The 14,349-nt window shown below is 42.4% G+C and overlaps 1 protein-coding gene across 1 annotated transcript in view; it reads left to right on the top strand.

The window, feature by feature from the left end:
- Positions 1–14,349, top strand: part of PITPNM2 (phosphatidylinositol transfer protein, membrane-associated 2) — a gene marked incomplete at its 3' end in the record, with an annotated part of 63,922 nt that overhangs the window by 402 nt on the left and 49,171 nt on the right. The gene's annotated exons all lie outside the window — the stretch shown is intronic.

Here is a 14,349-nt window from a genome sequence, read left to right as displayed (position 1 = left end):
GAAAGAACAGCTCATGTATATGCTATTGCTACAGAAAGAAGCACTGAGCCTAAGTGTGTGGGTACCTGCCTGGAAGTGATCAAGCTGTAGGGCTTAAGCAGCCATTGCTTCCCAGTTGGGCTGTGGTTACTGGTCATGCCAGTTCCAGCTGCAAACCGGAGGCTCATGCTCTTTTGTTGGGAAGAAATGGCGTAGTATAGGTTTGAGAAGGTAAACCAAAGGCGTAACTTTGAATTTAGGGAGGAGGGAGGGAAATCTAGGAATCTAGATGTAATATTTCTGGCTTATGTACCACTATGAAACAGATACTAATCAGTTTAGACATAAAACTTAGATTATTTTTAATAGGCTTCTGAATACTGACGGGAATTTTTGTTGAATTCCCTGTCTTCAATAAAGCAGTTAATTAAAATATTGGTTTTTTGTAACTCAAATCCTCTGTGCCCATATTCTTCCAGTGTTGGAAATCCAACCAGGAGCGTTTTTAAAAGGAAATGAATCTGAAGTGTTATTTCATTGTCCTACGCTTTAAATAAAATTTAATTGTGTTCATCCAGCAAAACACACGTCTAATATTGAGTTTGCAACAGGACACTGCTTTCTGTGGCCGGATGAAGCAATGCTAGAAAAACCTGCTTTGGCTTATAACCTAAAATGAATTAAGGAAAAAGAAAAAAAACCAAAACAACCATACACACACACACATACCCCAACCCCAAAAAAACCAAAGCAAAAGCACAACTCCTCCATTTCTCCTCAAACCATCCAACTGTCCTTTAAGGATTCATGCACTTGGACTTGACTATTAAAACAGTGTACAGTGTGTCTTTGCCGGTAATAAGTCAAATTCCTTTTTCTGACACAAATATAAAGCATCTTTGTGTGTCTAACCTAAACGTTAGCATAAGTGAGTAAACATTTTTCTTAGATGGCTTCATTTTTGTGTATCTTTTCCTGATGCTGTAGCTGCTTTGAATATTGTAATTATTTTGCTACATCTTCTTCTTCCAAATTTGGCTCAGCTGCTCTGAATAAAGAGCTGGTTGATGGAAGCAGTGTATTAGCTATGCAGGACTTGTTCCGTGAGCAGCAGGGCGTACAGGAGAATGATCTGATTAAGGAGGAGTCCACCTGATGATGAATCGTTAACTGGGGAGTGTCTGGGGGGGCCTCCTGCAAGATGCAGAGGACTTGGTCAGGGGTCTAAATTTGCTGTTCACTTTCAGAAGTTAAAATATTTATTTTTATTTCATTAATGCAGAGGACTGGATTCCACTTTCTTCAGTTGACGGTGATTTTGGCCATATCTTAATGTTAAAGGACTAGATAAGCCATGAGTATTTCATGCAAGGGGAAGTTCAGTGGCCTGGGAAACTACTTGAGAAACTACACCTCTGAGCTGCCATCCAGCCCTGCTTCAGAACTGCTCTAATTTTCTAGTGCATTGATACGCAGGAAAGTAAGGTCTCCTCTTAGATCAGGTGCTATAATTGTTGTCAAGTCAGGTTTCTGATCTCCCTCCACTTACCCAGAGTGGGGGGTAAGCTGGAAACACTGCATGTAGCCCAAGATCCAGGTGAGCTAGAGAAATGTATGACAAGAAGATGACTTTACTGTGTTAACATGTACAAGTGGTACAAGAGGAAAAGTTAGCTGCGCTTTTTATTGAAAATACTATTCTCAGCTCAAATTTCAAACAAAAACCAACCAGAAAACCCACTTAACGTAGAATGTGGAGTTTATCTTCTGTTTCTTAGTGTTTGGTGATGATCTGCTTCAACTCTTCCTGAAATTGGTGGAAAGATTCCTGCCAACTTCAATGGGAGCTTTTCCTAGACCATGATATCAAATGTCCTTTTTCTTCAGTTTGATTTAAAAGTGGAGGTTTTGTCTTTGAGACAGGCGCTGGGGAGGGAGCAGTGGGGAGCATGATTTCCGTTCTTTTCAGAGAATGAGAAAGTGCTTTATGTCTGTCTTTTTATTTTCCCTCTGAAATGCATAAGGCCACAGGAGAAGCAAGTTCTCTGTGTTGAACCCCCTTAGGGGGAGCAAGCTGAGAGATCTGTATAAACCAGCAGTGTAGAGGCATTTCCTAAAAATCTGTGGCTGAAACGTAGAACAGAATGATTTGAAGCAGTTCCTGGGGAGAGGAGCGAGTCCTAAAAGCAAAAGGTTCATTTCAAAGACATTTGTTGTGTACAGTATGGTGTCACTGTTGCTGCAGACTGTAGTCAGCCTGGTCCTGAAACAAGCGGTTTTCTAACAGTGTAAATGTCACAATTATTCCTCAAGGGTTTTAGAGAGCCTTAAGCATGTACTTGAAGTTGATCACTCATTTAACTCCAAGTTCATGAGTGAAGATCCCCATTATATTCCAAACCAGTTGGTATAGAGTTGCTCTTTTAAGAGCAATCAGATAATTTTCCTAGATCCTAGTATCGTCCAAATGAAAGTTTTCCAAAAGGACCTTCCCTGGAGGATGAAGCAACTGGTCAGTGCAGCTGCTCTGGGAACTCTTTCTGTGGAAGGAGTGCCTCGAAGCCATGTGGGCAGGGATGTTCAGACTCAAGCTGTAGTACCGCGGTCACTTTTCAAAGATGTTTTCATGGAGGTTTTTGCTTTGCAGTGCAAGGTCCTTTCATCTGCTTTCATGAGACAGCAGTCCCTCCGTCTTCTTTACAAGTCTTAAAAATTTCCGCCAGATTTGATGTAAGCAGCATGATGCCCAAGTAGCAAAGGATCCTTCCATTAAACCAGGACAGGCTGTACTAATATTTACTATGTTTACTGGATGGGAGAATTAAAATTGTGCAGTGTATAATCCAGCAAGTCTGTTGGTTCTCTGCACCACTAGGCAGGTGAGACATGCAGTAAATCATTGTGTGCGTGCCCGTGTTGCTCTGTAATTCCTCTTAAAGTTCTCCAGGCCAGTGTATAAAGCTGTGAAGACTGAGTGGCCTGCTGCTTTGCTTTTTAATTTTTTTTTTTTTTTTTTTAATTTGAGGATGGGGGAAGGGAGCAACAAGTCTCTTAAGTGTTGCTTTCTGCTAGCTTCTGAAATATTATCTACAGAGACCATGGTTTCAGTACTTCAAGTAGCACTTAAATTCTTCCATAAATAAGTTAATTTTACATTATAGTGAAGGGCTTAATGTACCCTTGACTTGCTTGAAGCCTAGCAGATCTGAACGGAACTCTTCTTCTCTATTAAATTTTAGGCTATCAATATCCGTTTTTTCATGGGAAACCTCTCATGCAGTGTTGTCACTGCGTTCAGGTTGGGAGCCCTTGCTGCATTAGCGGCAGAGCAGTTAGGTCTTAGCTCTTCCATATACACAAGAGGTATTTTGCATCACTGCTGAGTCTTTGTCTCTTTTGCTATCCAAGTTAAAACATACTAATATTTATATCTGAGCTTGGAACCAGTGATCGATCTTCCTAGTGTGACCTGTTTTTATTCTGGTGCATAAAGCAGGCAAAATATTTCAAAACAGTGAAATAATTCTTTGTATCTTTTTTTTTTCCCTAGACAATATTTTTTTAGTGTAACTTTTTCCTAAATTCTGTATGTGCATTTAAAAGTCTGTTCTGCTTCCAAGGGTGAGATATCTCTAGATAAACTCAACCTTGACAGTCTCCCATAGGACTGGAAGAGCTGCAGTTTGATCTGGGGAAACTGCAGTCACTCCTATCCTAACGTAAGCAGAAGGCAACTAGAGGTGAGCCCTGAACCGAGTTTCGCGAAGCACAAACCACTTATGGAGGTGACAACTGTAAGCATCTGTAGTGATTTCTTTCTTCCTCCAGAAATGCTGAACCAAGGACTCTGTCCTGGATGTCTTCTCTGACTCTGCACATCACATCAAGGGCATGTGCAGTATTTCTGTCTCTGTGAGGGCTTTAAAGCCTGTTGGGCACAAAGGACAGAACCATTCAGTTTTATACATTAGGTAGATCTTATTAAAGGGTCTCTTAATTCTTTCTCTTCCAAGTGTCCTGCATATTTGTGTCTCAGCAGCTATCCTTTCCTGTAACACTTGCTTCCTTTTCTTGTGTGTTCAGGGAACCTACCTTTCTGTATGCCTCACCCCAGAAACAATGCACACTTTAGTGGTAGGTCTCTGTCTCATAAAAGCTTGTATTCCAAGATCTGAATGTGTTTGCCAGAAAGATCAGTATGTTATTAGCCAAAGGTCAGTCCGTTTATCATGTTAATACCATTCATTACTGCGGTTCCATATGGCATGAGATTCCGAAAGACCGTTGCCCTTCTGACCCTTACATAAGACGAGAGAATTACTCTTGTTATTAAATCTTATTTTTATATCGGTGTGCATAGCTTGCTTTCTTTGCTGTAAGTCAGTCCCGTCCTCATTTTCTCTGTGCAGTTTTCTCTGATTACTTGTGACCTTCCTCCAAAGATCACAAGATTCTTCTGGACCTAGTGATTGCCTTTTGAGGATGAGACTTATTTTAAGATGCTGCATCATCCTTATAAGCTAATAACGTTAATACTTTGTCATTCAGCACTTCGAGGGTCCATGACTGGGGAAGGACTCTGGCTCCTGTTTGAGGCAATCTGCTAAAGATAAGCCATCTGCTCAGCACTGTCTGCTGAACTCGAGCAGGATCCTGGGAATAGAGGGCTCTTCTCATCTTTTAACATGAGCCTCTCTTCTACAGTCCCTCAGGGCTTTGTATTTATTGCCTTCCCTGAAAAATCAGAGCGTGTTTCCAAGCATCTGTGGTGTGCTGTACTCGCCTCTCGTGACTGCTGATGGAGTACCCTCAGTCGTCTTCCCTCCTTTCTGAAGCATCATGATTTTTCCATCATCTCAGCCTCCAGACCCCTGCGCTGTCCTGTTTTCTCCTTTGTCTGTAGTTCTCAGGTAGCACCTTTGAGAATAGACTTAAAATACGTGCTTGGTGGTGCTAATTCTTGAGGCGATGTCCTGATATCTGGGTGCAAAAGTCGTGTCCCTTACTGTTAGCTACACTTGGCAGTTGCCAGCAGGCTCAGCAGATGGTGAAAGATTGATTGAGTGGGGGAGAACAAACTAACCCTTCGTCTCTGGACACTGAAGAACAGGATGGCTGATTATTTTTGTTTCAATTGCAGATGCCTTGGCCATCTGGACAGATAGACGTATATGCTTTAATTTTAAAAGCAGGTGACACTGCTGACAGCTCCAGAGACCCTGGAAGATTGACAAGTCTGAAAGCAAAAGCCTGGTTTGAAGCTTTCTGCTAATTTCTATGCTGCAGCATTAAAAACCTGTGACTTCTGTGTTCTCTCTTCTTCCTCTGGTTTTCATAAACTTTTCTTTGGGATCATGAGGGCTTGCATCCTTCTGAAAGAGGAGTGTAAGACACTCGCAGTGGCTTAGCTTTGAGAACAAGGGCGGTACAGCTACGTTCAGTGCTACCAGTCTTGTGGTCTCCAGTGACGGCGACACATACAGGTCATCATTTTGGGAAAACATACAGAAATAGTAAGCATCTCTTCTGCATTTACTTTTTTCTTGTTTTGTAGTCGTTATCCTGGAACAGTTCTTAAACTGGCTGTTATTCCATACCTGGTGAAAGAAAGATTGATTTTAAAGTAGTGAACTATGTTGCCTTGACAGTTCACATGTGCTTTCTTTCTCTAGCAAAACTGAGTGAATCTGAGATAAGGTTATAACACAAAAATGATTTTAAACTTCAGCTGTGTACTGATTTTAATACAGGATGCAGCACTGATAATCTGACTGAGCTTGTGGCTGTCAAAAATCCTTTTTCCTTCTTTATTTTTTTTGTTCTTATGAAAGAAGATTTCTGACGTGTGGACAAAATCTCGACTGTTAACCCAGACTAGGTTCTCGCTTTTTCAAATACCTGAAGGCAAGTAATGAATTAAGTGTAAGGAAAACTGGGGGGATTTCTTTAAGCCAGTCCACCAGTATTTTAACATACAGCCTATTGTTAGTGAATAATTGCACTGGGTTCCAAAAACCTAATGGATATAGTCAGAGGATCAGAATTGATCCAAAACACCCTGAGTTGAAGTTTCGTCTCTGACTTACAATATAATAATGTGCAACTTGGTTTACCTCCCTTTAAATTAGGGACAGTAATTCTCAGAGACAGTGTCTGTGGAATAGTTAATACAGTGAAAAATCTGTTTAAAGACAGGAAAGGAAGTACTCAAGGTAAGATGAAATACTGAGCTAGAAGTGTAATAGACATTTTGAAAGATGGAGCATGTGGGGTAAACAAGTTTGAGGTATCTCCATAATAAAGCGATTCCTAATTCATGTGCCTCTGGCACATCCAGCCCTGGCTCCGTAGGAGCGTGACTGGGTGTCTTTGTAAGGTGAAGTGATTAATGAGTTGGCCATGAGAACAGTTCTCTTAATGCTGTAAATTATTTATAGTCCCACACAATTGATTGTCCCCGAAATATCCTGGTTTTGCACAAACAGCTTCGTTAATATCTAGACCCGATTCTAAATAATGCAGTGCATACAAAATTTGTACAAGTTGATGCTGCACATATTTCAGCTCTGTCTTGTGAGAGTCTGCTGCTGACAACCTGTCCTGCCTTTAACTTTTAGGGTTTTTTTTAGGAATGTGTTTTGCCTTACAAGAAAAGCAGCCGAGAGCGATGGTGCTGCAGATGTGGCACAGGTAACCTGCACTTGTTTGGGTGAGAATGGTCCCTCCTGCGTGCTCAGCTTTGCTCTGCTTCTGCTGGCTCGGAGTCTTGCAGGATTTGAGGCTGGAAACCCAGAGGGAGGATGTTCTTGCAGCTGCAAAGGGATGTGACCCCCACCTCAAATAGCTCTGAGGAGAGTGAAGGAGTGGCAGGAACAGACCTGGGATCTCCTGGATACTAACGTACCTCCTGTCAGAAAACGGCTCTATATGTGCTTCTCTCTGGCAGAAAGACCCTTCGTGGGTGACATCATCTTCTTTTTCCTTGTTTCTTTAATATCTCCTTGGAGGCGGCATTACACAGTGATTGAAGCACAGGACAGAAGGCCAGCAATTCCTGTGTGATAGTCCCAATTCTTGCTCAGTGAACTTTAGGGAATAGCCCCATACTATCCCTGCTGCAGGCAGGGATGTGATCAGATGGCAGTTCCCAGCAGAGCTGGGAAGGACCCAAAGGGGCACCCTCCAGGAAGTTGCATCTATGCAGTGCTAGGTTGGGAAGGCAGATGCTAACTACTTTATGGTTGCTCTCAAAATCATCTACCTAATAAGCTAATGTGTTTGGATATCCCTAATGAAACCAGACTATCTTGAGGAGGAAGGGCAAAGGTACTTGCCTGTCCTGATGGCTCTGAGCATAAACCCCAGCTGCAGACTGTGTAGGACAGCCCCACTCCTGCTGAGACTGAGTCACTGCTGTGATTTCTTATCTGCCAGGAGGATGCAAACCCAGTGCTGGGCAGGGATGTGGAGGCGGTTCATCGATCTGTAAAGTAAGTGAATCTGGAGGAGACTGTACTCGTGGTCAGCAAAGTCTTAGGTCTCTGAAATGTCTCCATATTGATAGAGCTGTCCTGTTTGGCCATCTGATAGAGCAGCCTGGAAAGTGGCAGTCTTGGCATGGCATTATTGACTAGGTTTCTGCCAGGATGGGGAATCTTCTGATTGCCTTCCACACACACACTTTACAGCTCTCTGTCTCATTTTAGGACTCCTTTTGTTTGTTTTCAACTAGATGGTAGGAACACTTAAGACCAGGTTTTATGTTCAGCTGGTGAAGCACCGGTGCTTAGGGGAAGGGGTATTGCCTAGATGGAATGAAGCACTGCACATTGCCCAGCCATCGATCAAACCTAGAAGGAGGATCTTTAAAACAGCTGCTCTTTTGCCTTTATTAATAAAGCCATTGAGGAGGAACAGATTTCTTTCCCCTCTCCCCAGGGCTTCTGATCATTCCTGTGTTCAGTGCAATGAGGCTCTGGGTCAAAGTGCTATTGTAAAGCCTCATGTTCTGGTTGTTATCTTGTTGACTCAAACTAACCTTCCTTTGCTAAATAAGTGTTGACACCGGCCCTCTCTATATTTTTTTTTTAACAGCACTAATTGGATTAAAATAATTGTCATGCATGAAGGTTGCATGTTAGAGCGCAAAGAGCACACAGAAACCTCAGCTGTGGGCACCATGGTTACTAGTGACATCACTTGGTTTGCTGTTAACAGTAATGATTTGTGTGCAGCGTTCAAGCCGGAGTGAAGATGGCCTGAACTAAACCCAGTGGATTGCTGATGCAGTCCAATTGCCATGGAGACAGATGTTGCAGCTTAAAGTTGCTTGCATTCGTAATGTGATGGACATGGTATAAACAAAAACATGGTCCTGTGGTGTCCACAACTTCTGAAAGGGCTGGAGAAATTGGGAAGTCCCATTGCAGTTGGACTTCGTTTCTCGTTAAGGTAGTGCCAGCTTAACTGCGCATGATGAGATCCAGTAAGCCTTGCCTTTGAGTAACAAGGACAAAACTCACAAGTCCCTTACTGTCTTCCAGCAACGTTGTTGTTGAAGGACTGTCAGTCCAACTTGACATGGATTGTTTCTAATTTGTACCTTACAAAGTGCAGGCTCAAAAGTACTATTAAAACCCATCCCTGGGGGAACAGGTTTCTTAGCTCCTGCCTCCCTTTAATATTGTCTTTCCAATATAACCACTAAGACTACACTCAACTCCTGCAAAACAGGAGTAGAAAAGCTTCCCTGTTTGAGGACTGTTCTGCTGTATTTTGGTAAAGGTCCCTACTCAAGCCCAATGAAGAAGACTGCCACATCATGGTTAGGATGCTGAAATGGGGCTTGAAAGATCTGGGTACTAGACATAGCCCTGCCAGCAGCTCTGTGTCTTCAGGTTACTTTCTCTCTCTTCAAAACTGTGCTCTCTTGTCGAGTCCATCATCTCTAATGTGAGGACTCAGCTATTCCGGCCATGGCACCAAAACCTTTGACAGAAAGAAGTTCCGTGCGCTGTTCTTACTTCAGCATTCTAACGCATTAATAACAGTAAGGGTGGTTTTTATTTTTAATTTAATTCATGTAACTTCCTGCTTGCTCTTAGAACATGTTAACCACCATAATTTTATCAGTGCATTTGATCAATCAGAAGTTCTCCTTGGCTACTGTAAGAGTGGAGTAGTACCATCTCCTCTGCTCCCTGCTTTCATACTGGAAAAAAGCTTTTTTGCTCAGGTATCACCGTGACTATGGTGATATGGTTTTAATTGAGTGTTTCAGGTCTTTGACACACATGTTTTGAAAAGAAAAAAACCAACAAAAACCAGCTTGGGAAGTATGCCTCTACTGTACTTTTAGGGTAAACCAACATTTTGTTTTCGTAGTCAAAACACCTGATTTTTGATTGCCTGCAGTAAATACTGTCCATGAATAGTGCCTGGTCTATCTGATATGTGTATCAGCAGGCAGAAGGTTGTTGGTGGTGAAAGCAAATTGCTTGTAATGAATTAGATGTCAGTTCAAATGCTCAGAAAGGAGTGGTTAACAGAACCCAGAGCTGAGTCATACCGCAGCAAGAGACCGCTGAAGGGAGAATGGATACACCCATGTGCATGCACAACGTCACTGTACATGTTATCCATGTGCAAAAATCCTGCGCTGGGAAAATGCGTTAAGAATAAACCATGTATTAGTGTCAGGACCTTTCGGTATTTTCCAGTATCTCAATCATTGGCTTTCTGGTTTTAGGTGCTGTTTCTATTCTGGCTTGCAGCAGCTATGGCTGAAACTGCATCTGTTGTCATGCTGGTTTATTTGTGGTGTTTGGATGCGGGTATCACCACAATAAACCCAGATACATTGCTGAGGCTAACAGACTGCTTTGCTTATAAGTTGTCCCAGCATTTCTGTAAAAGGCTATCATGTGCAACGCACCAGTCATAGTCTAGCTGGTACCTTCTTAGTACGTGCAGCTTCTGCTCTTGCACGGTGCCTGCGGGTAGGAGGTGACGCTGGCTGGAGGGCAGCTACCTGGAGCACATCAAGGAAGGCACTTGGTGATGGGAAGAAGGCAACGCTTTGGAAAATCAATTAGAAGGGTGAAATGTCTGTCAGGCTAAGTAATGTGCAGCTGGAGATAGTGGGGAATGTATTTCCCTTAACGTAGGGAAGAGATTGAAAACAATAGTTTATTCCTCTCCCAGCCTCGATTTTGTTCCTCAGCCCTTTATATCTTAATAACCTTTCTAAAACTGAACGGGAGGGGGGAAGGGAAGGTCTGATTAGTGAAACCAGGTCTTAAAAGCTATCCAGTGATGGCAGGAGTCATCCTAAGCAACTTTAGGCATTTTTATTGTCTGGTGGATTGCGTGAGGCAGTTCAGGCTTTCTGGTTCCCAAAGGACGAGTCTGTTTCTGGGACTTAGTTGGAATTTGTGGTAGCCTTAGCATCCAAAACAATAAAAAAATAGTAATTGGCCATACAGAATGTTTTCTCAGCCTCCCTTGCCACAACAGCACGAACAAGTATGTTAGCAGGGTCCTCTGGGGATATTTGCTGTCATGTTCTTGTTCAGTGGTTACATAGATGCCTTTGTTTGCTGTTGTCGTTAACTGAAACCATCAGTCAACTGTAAACTACTTGTATCCAGATCTATGTCTAAATGGGATTAAAAAACCCCAAGACTTCAGTGTTATTTTAATGGATTCTCCCAGAAGAATTTGTGTGGACTATCAAAATACTCTGTTGCCAAATGGGAGCTGGAAGAAGAAAAAGAAAAAAAATCTTCTGGTTATTATTTCCAGACAGTGATTTGTGTCTTCATTATTCATGGACAACAGATCTACCAAGCATAGTGCTGTCAGTCTTCATAATTTGAATAATCTCAAATCAAGACTCTCATGGGTCATTGAAGTAGGCCACTGGTACTGTGTAAATACGCTGCTGTAATGCACGAAGAAACTTCATCGTGAAGCTAAAGCCTGTCAGCCTTTTGTAATCACGATCTAACTTATTTAGATTGAGGAGTGTACTGTAAACAATAAGCAGTGGTAAACAAGGTAAGATTATAGTTATAATCTATTTTTAAAAGCTAGAACAATGCCTGGATCGCCTGTTACCACCGTGCAACCTACCCTGTCTTTACTGTTCTCTGCAGTACTATTGCAGTGCTCAAAGTAGTAAGTTACAATAAAAAAAAAAAAACTTTAGGAGAAACTAAACCACTGAGCCATTTGCAGGGCTCCTGTGGACTTTGCAGAGATTCTCAGATGCACCTGAGCCCGTGTGTGTCTATACTTTACTCCGGGGCTGAAACACAAGGAGAAGGACTCTGTTGGTTTAGGATAATACTCTTCTTGGTGGTGTTCTGAGCAATACTGGCTTGGTTGGTGGGTTGTTTTTTCTTCTGGTTCACCAAAAGCAAAATACTACAAGGCAAGTTTAATTTCCACAGCCTGACTTCTGTATTTCTTCAGCTGGTATGATAAGGCATTATCTTAGCTGTTTTATCCAACATCATGCATTCTTGTTCTGTGAACACTGTTTCCCCAGCTGTAGTGAGACCCAAGTTGTGGGGGTTTCGATTGCCGTCAACCATCATTCCTCTGCTGAACTGTACCCTACTAGGAAAACATACGAGGTGCATTTAGTCACCTGGTCCCACTCAGCTGTGCCAGGACAAGTTTGCTGGACTGAGGCTTTGCAAGATGTGCTCCATGTTGTTAGCTGATAGTGAGGCACGTTTCCGACTGGGAAAGGGGATGGAAGATGTGAGAATTGATCAACCTGTCTTTGCTAGTGGAAGACTTTGTTTCCAGCCATTTGTCTCCTGTTGTGAAGGGCAGACGATGAACGGGGTTAGGCTAGCCCAATGTTTAGATGACATTCATGGGAATTATTCATCTATGATTGTTATGGTGAGGTCATGTGCTGTGTCCCATGCTATGCTGCTGTGCCAAGAGATTTATTTTAATAGATAGATTTTAAGTAACTGGCATTCTTACTAATCATGGTGCATCTGCTTCTCTGGGTTCCCTGTTATGAGTAATTTAATGCTATTACTTTAACTAGAAGGGATCTGTGTCACCATCTGTCCTGGAAAGCTATTGATGGGGCTATGCAGAACATGGAGTGTCAACAGCAGAAGAGAGGGACTTCTAAAGGGATGACTGGATTTCCTATTGTAATACAATATAAGATGGTTTACTGTGATTATGGCTTCGATAACTTGCATATAAAGGCTGTTAGCTACTCTCTGATTTTGTTGGGGACCGTTCCTCAGATATTTATGTAGAGGGAAGGTACCGTTCTCAGTTAGTAGCAAGTAGTGATAACAGCTAATCTGCTAAATAAGGCCTCCAGTTCTCACAGGGGCATGAGTCTATGAGGCTGAAACCTCCAAGGCTGACCCTAAAATGCCTGCACATCTGCCACTCCCAGCAGACAGATATTCTTTGGTATCTGGTATCCCCCAGATATTAGAGGGCTTGCCAGACACTTTTCAAGCCACATGCTTTCCTAATCGACGGTTATTTTTTAATTGTTGTTTACAGACCACTTCCTTGTAACAAGCCCTCTCCAGGCTGTAGCTGAGTCACAATAGACATGAAGAGGCTATATGGTTGAAAAGCAAATTGCTCTTCACTTCCGTAAGTGGCGTACTTTCACAGTACCACTTAGGCACAGAGTATCATCCTGGTCTCTCGAGTATGTGTGGCTGATGTCTTTATTTTTATCATCTGAGGAAAGTATTTTCTTTTTGTCTTTGTGACTGGTTAGTAACTGTGCTGTTCACCATCCAGCCTGACTTGTTTGGTCCTTCCTGACCTCACTGTGGCTTGTTGCCTTCTCGGCAGGCTGACTGGTAAGTATGAAAGCATGCAGGGCTGGGAAGCAGCTTTGTGTGGGTTTATCCTGCGGAGTTTTTCTTTGATCGTACTGTCCTTCCCAGCGATAAATTATGTTGGGTTTTGAGTATAAATTGGCCTGGCTCGGAAGATAGTTTGGGATACGAACTTGGCAGCTCTAATTTTTTTGGGTTTTGTCATGCAGAGCTGTAGCTCTTATTTCATGTTTATCGAAGAAAATGCTCTTGCTGTCCCTTGTCATATCTTATATAGGTAAGTGACAAGCAAGAGGGATGTGTAGGACCAAAATTTGCTTAAGGCTTGCAACTGGGTGAAAGAGGCTGTGGGTTGGAGTTGATCATCTGCAATGGCTGAAGGAGGAACCATACGCTGCTCTCGGAATAGGGTTCGCGGTCTCCTGCAGGTGCATAGAAATTAATGAAATAACTAGAAATCAGAAGTGAGAACTGACTTCCACAAAGAGTCTCAGTTAATTTGGGTTTTTCCCTTCCTCCTCCCTCACCAGGTGTTGGGCCCATGCCACCCATCACATCTCCAGTGATCAGACAGCTCTGAGAAGCTGAGTGTTAGCATTACCAGGTCATGTGGAAAAGCTGCTTATGGAAGTATTCATGAAAATCAAGAACTGGCAGATCTTGCAGGTTCACCAGGGTTCTAGCTGTAGGATGAGAACCAGGCAAGTCATCTTCACGCAGAGAGATGTTGTCAAAACTGGCTAAATGAGGGAAAGAAAAGTGTGTGTGTGTCGCTGCTGGTCTGGGCTTCAATCCCAGACCCTCTGAAGCACGTCAAGAGGAAGACAAGGCATAAGGTGTATCTCAGATGTAGCTCTGAAAGGAAGAGTATGAAATCACACTCTGAGAAAGAAAGCATGCAGGGTATTTTTATCCATTTTCATATCAGCCGTGGCTATTAAAACAAAGATCTTTAGTGTTTTGGTTTTCCAATGCGACACAAGCATTTGTAAATCTGGAAACACAGTTTTTCTGTGCAGGTCTGGCTTGGCACAGTCCTAGGAGGTGCTGAGTCCACTCTGTGCTGTGGATTTCTTTTGAAATTGAAAAACTAAGTATGTTTTGTCCCAAACAAGGACTTGCAGATTCACCTTGGAATTGCTAGTAACCATGCAATCTAGAACAGAGTTTTAAATCTATCCGATGTACGATTCTACACATGGTAATTTGACACAGAGAACCTGTATTTCCTCTGCTTATGATTTCCATGTGCTTATGCCACATAATAAAACTCTAGATCTCCATAATTTGTATCAACTGTTCAGAGCAGATGCTGTGTTATTATTCTGTCTGACACATTCGCTGTGCCTGCTGGGTTACTGCCTTTTCCAAGACCTTTGAATTAACCAGATTTTTGGGTCATCGAGATTATTTAATGTTATTGTCGTAAATATTTGTACAGGACTTGGTCAGTGCTTATATAAGAGCTGACAGACAGTAATTTGTTTTAAGAGGATGTGTTTTAATGAACTGCCAGCTGAATGTTAGA

This window comes from Phaethon lepturus, unplaced genomic scaffold (genome assembly GCF_000687285.1).
Source record: "Phaethon lepturus isolate BGI_N335 unplaced genomic scaffold, ASM68728v1 scaffold4878, whole genome shotgun sequence".
NCBI lineage: Eukaryota > Metazoa > Chordata > Aves > Phaethontiformes > Phaethontidae > Phaethon > Phaethon lepturus.
The sequence above is the reverse complement of the archived record's forward strand: the minus strand, read 5'-3'. Positions and strand labels throughout refer to the sequence as shown.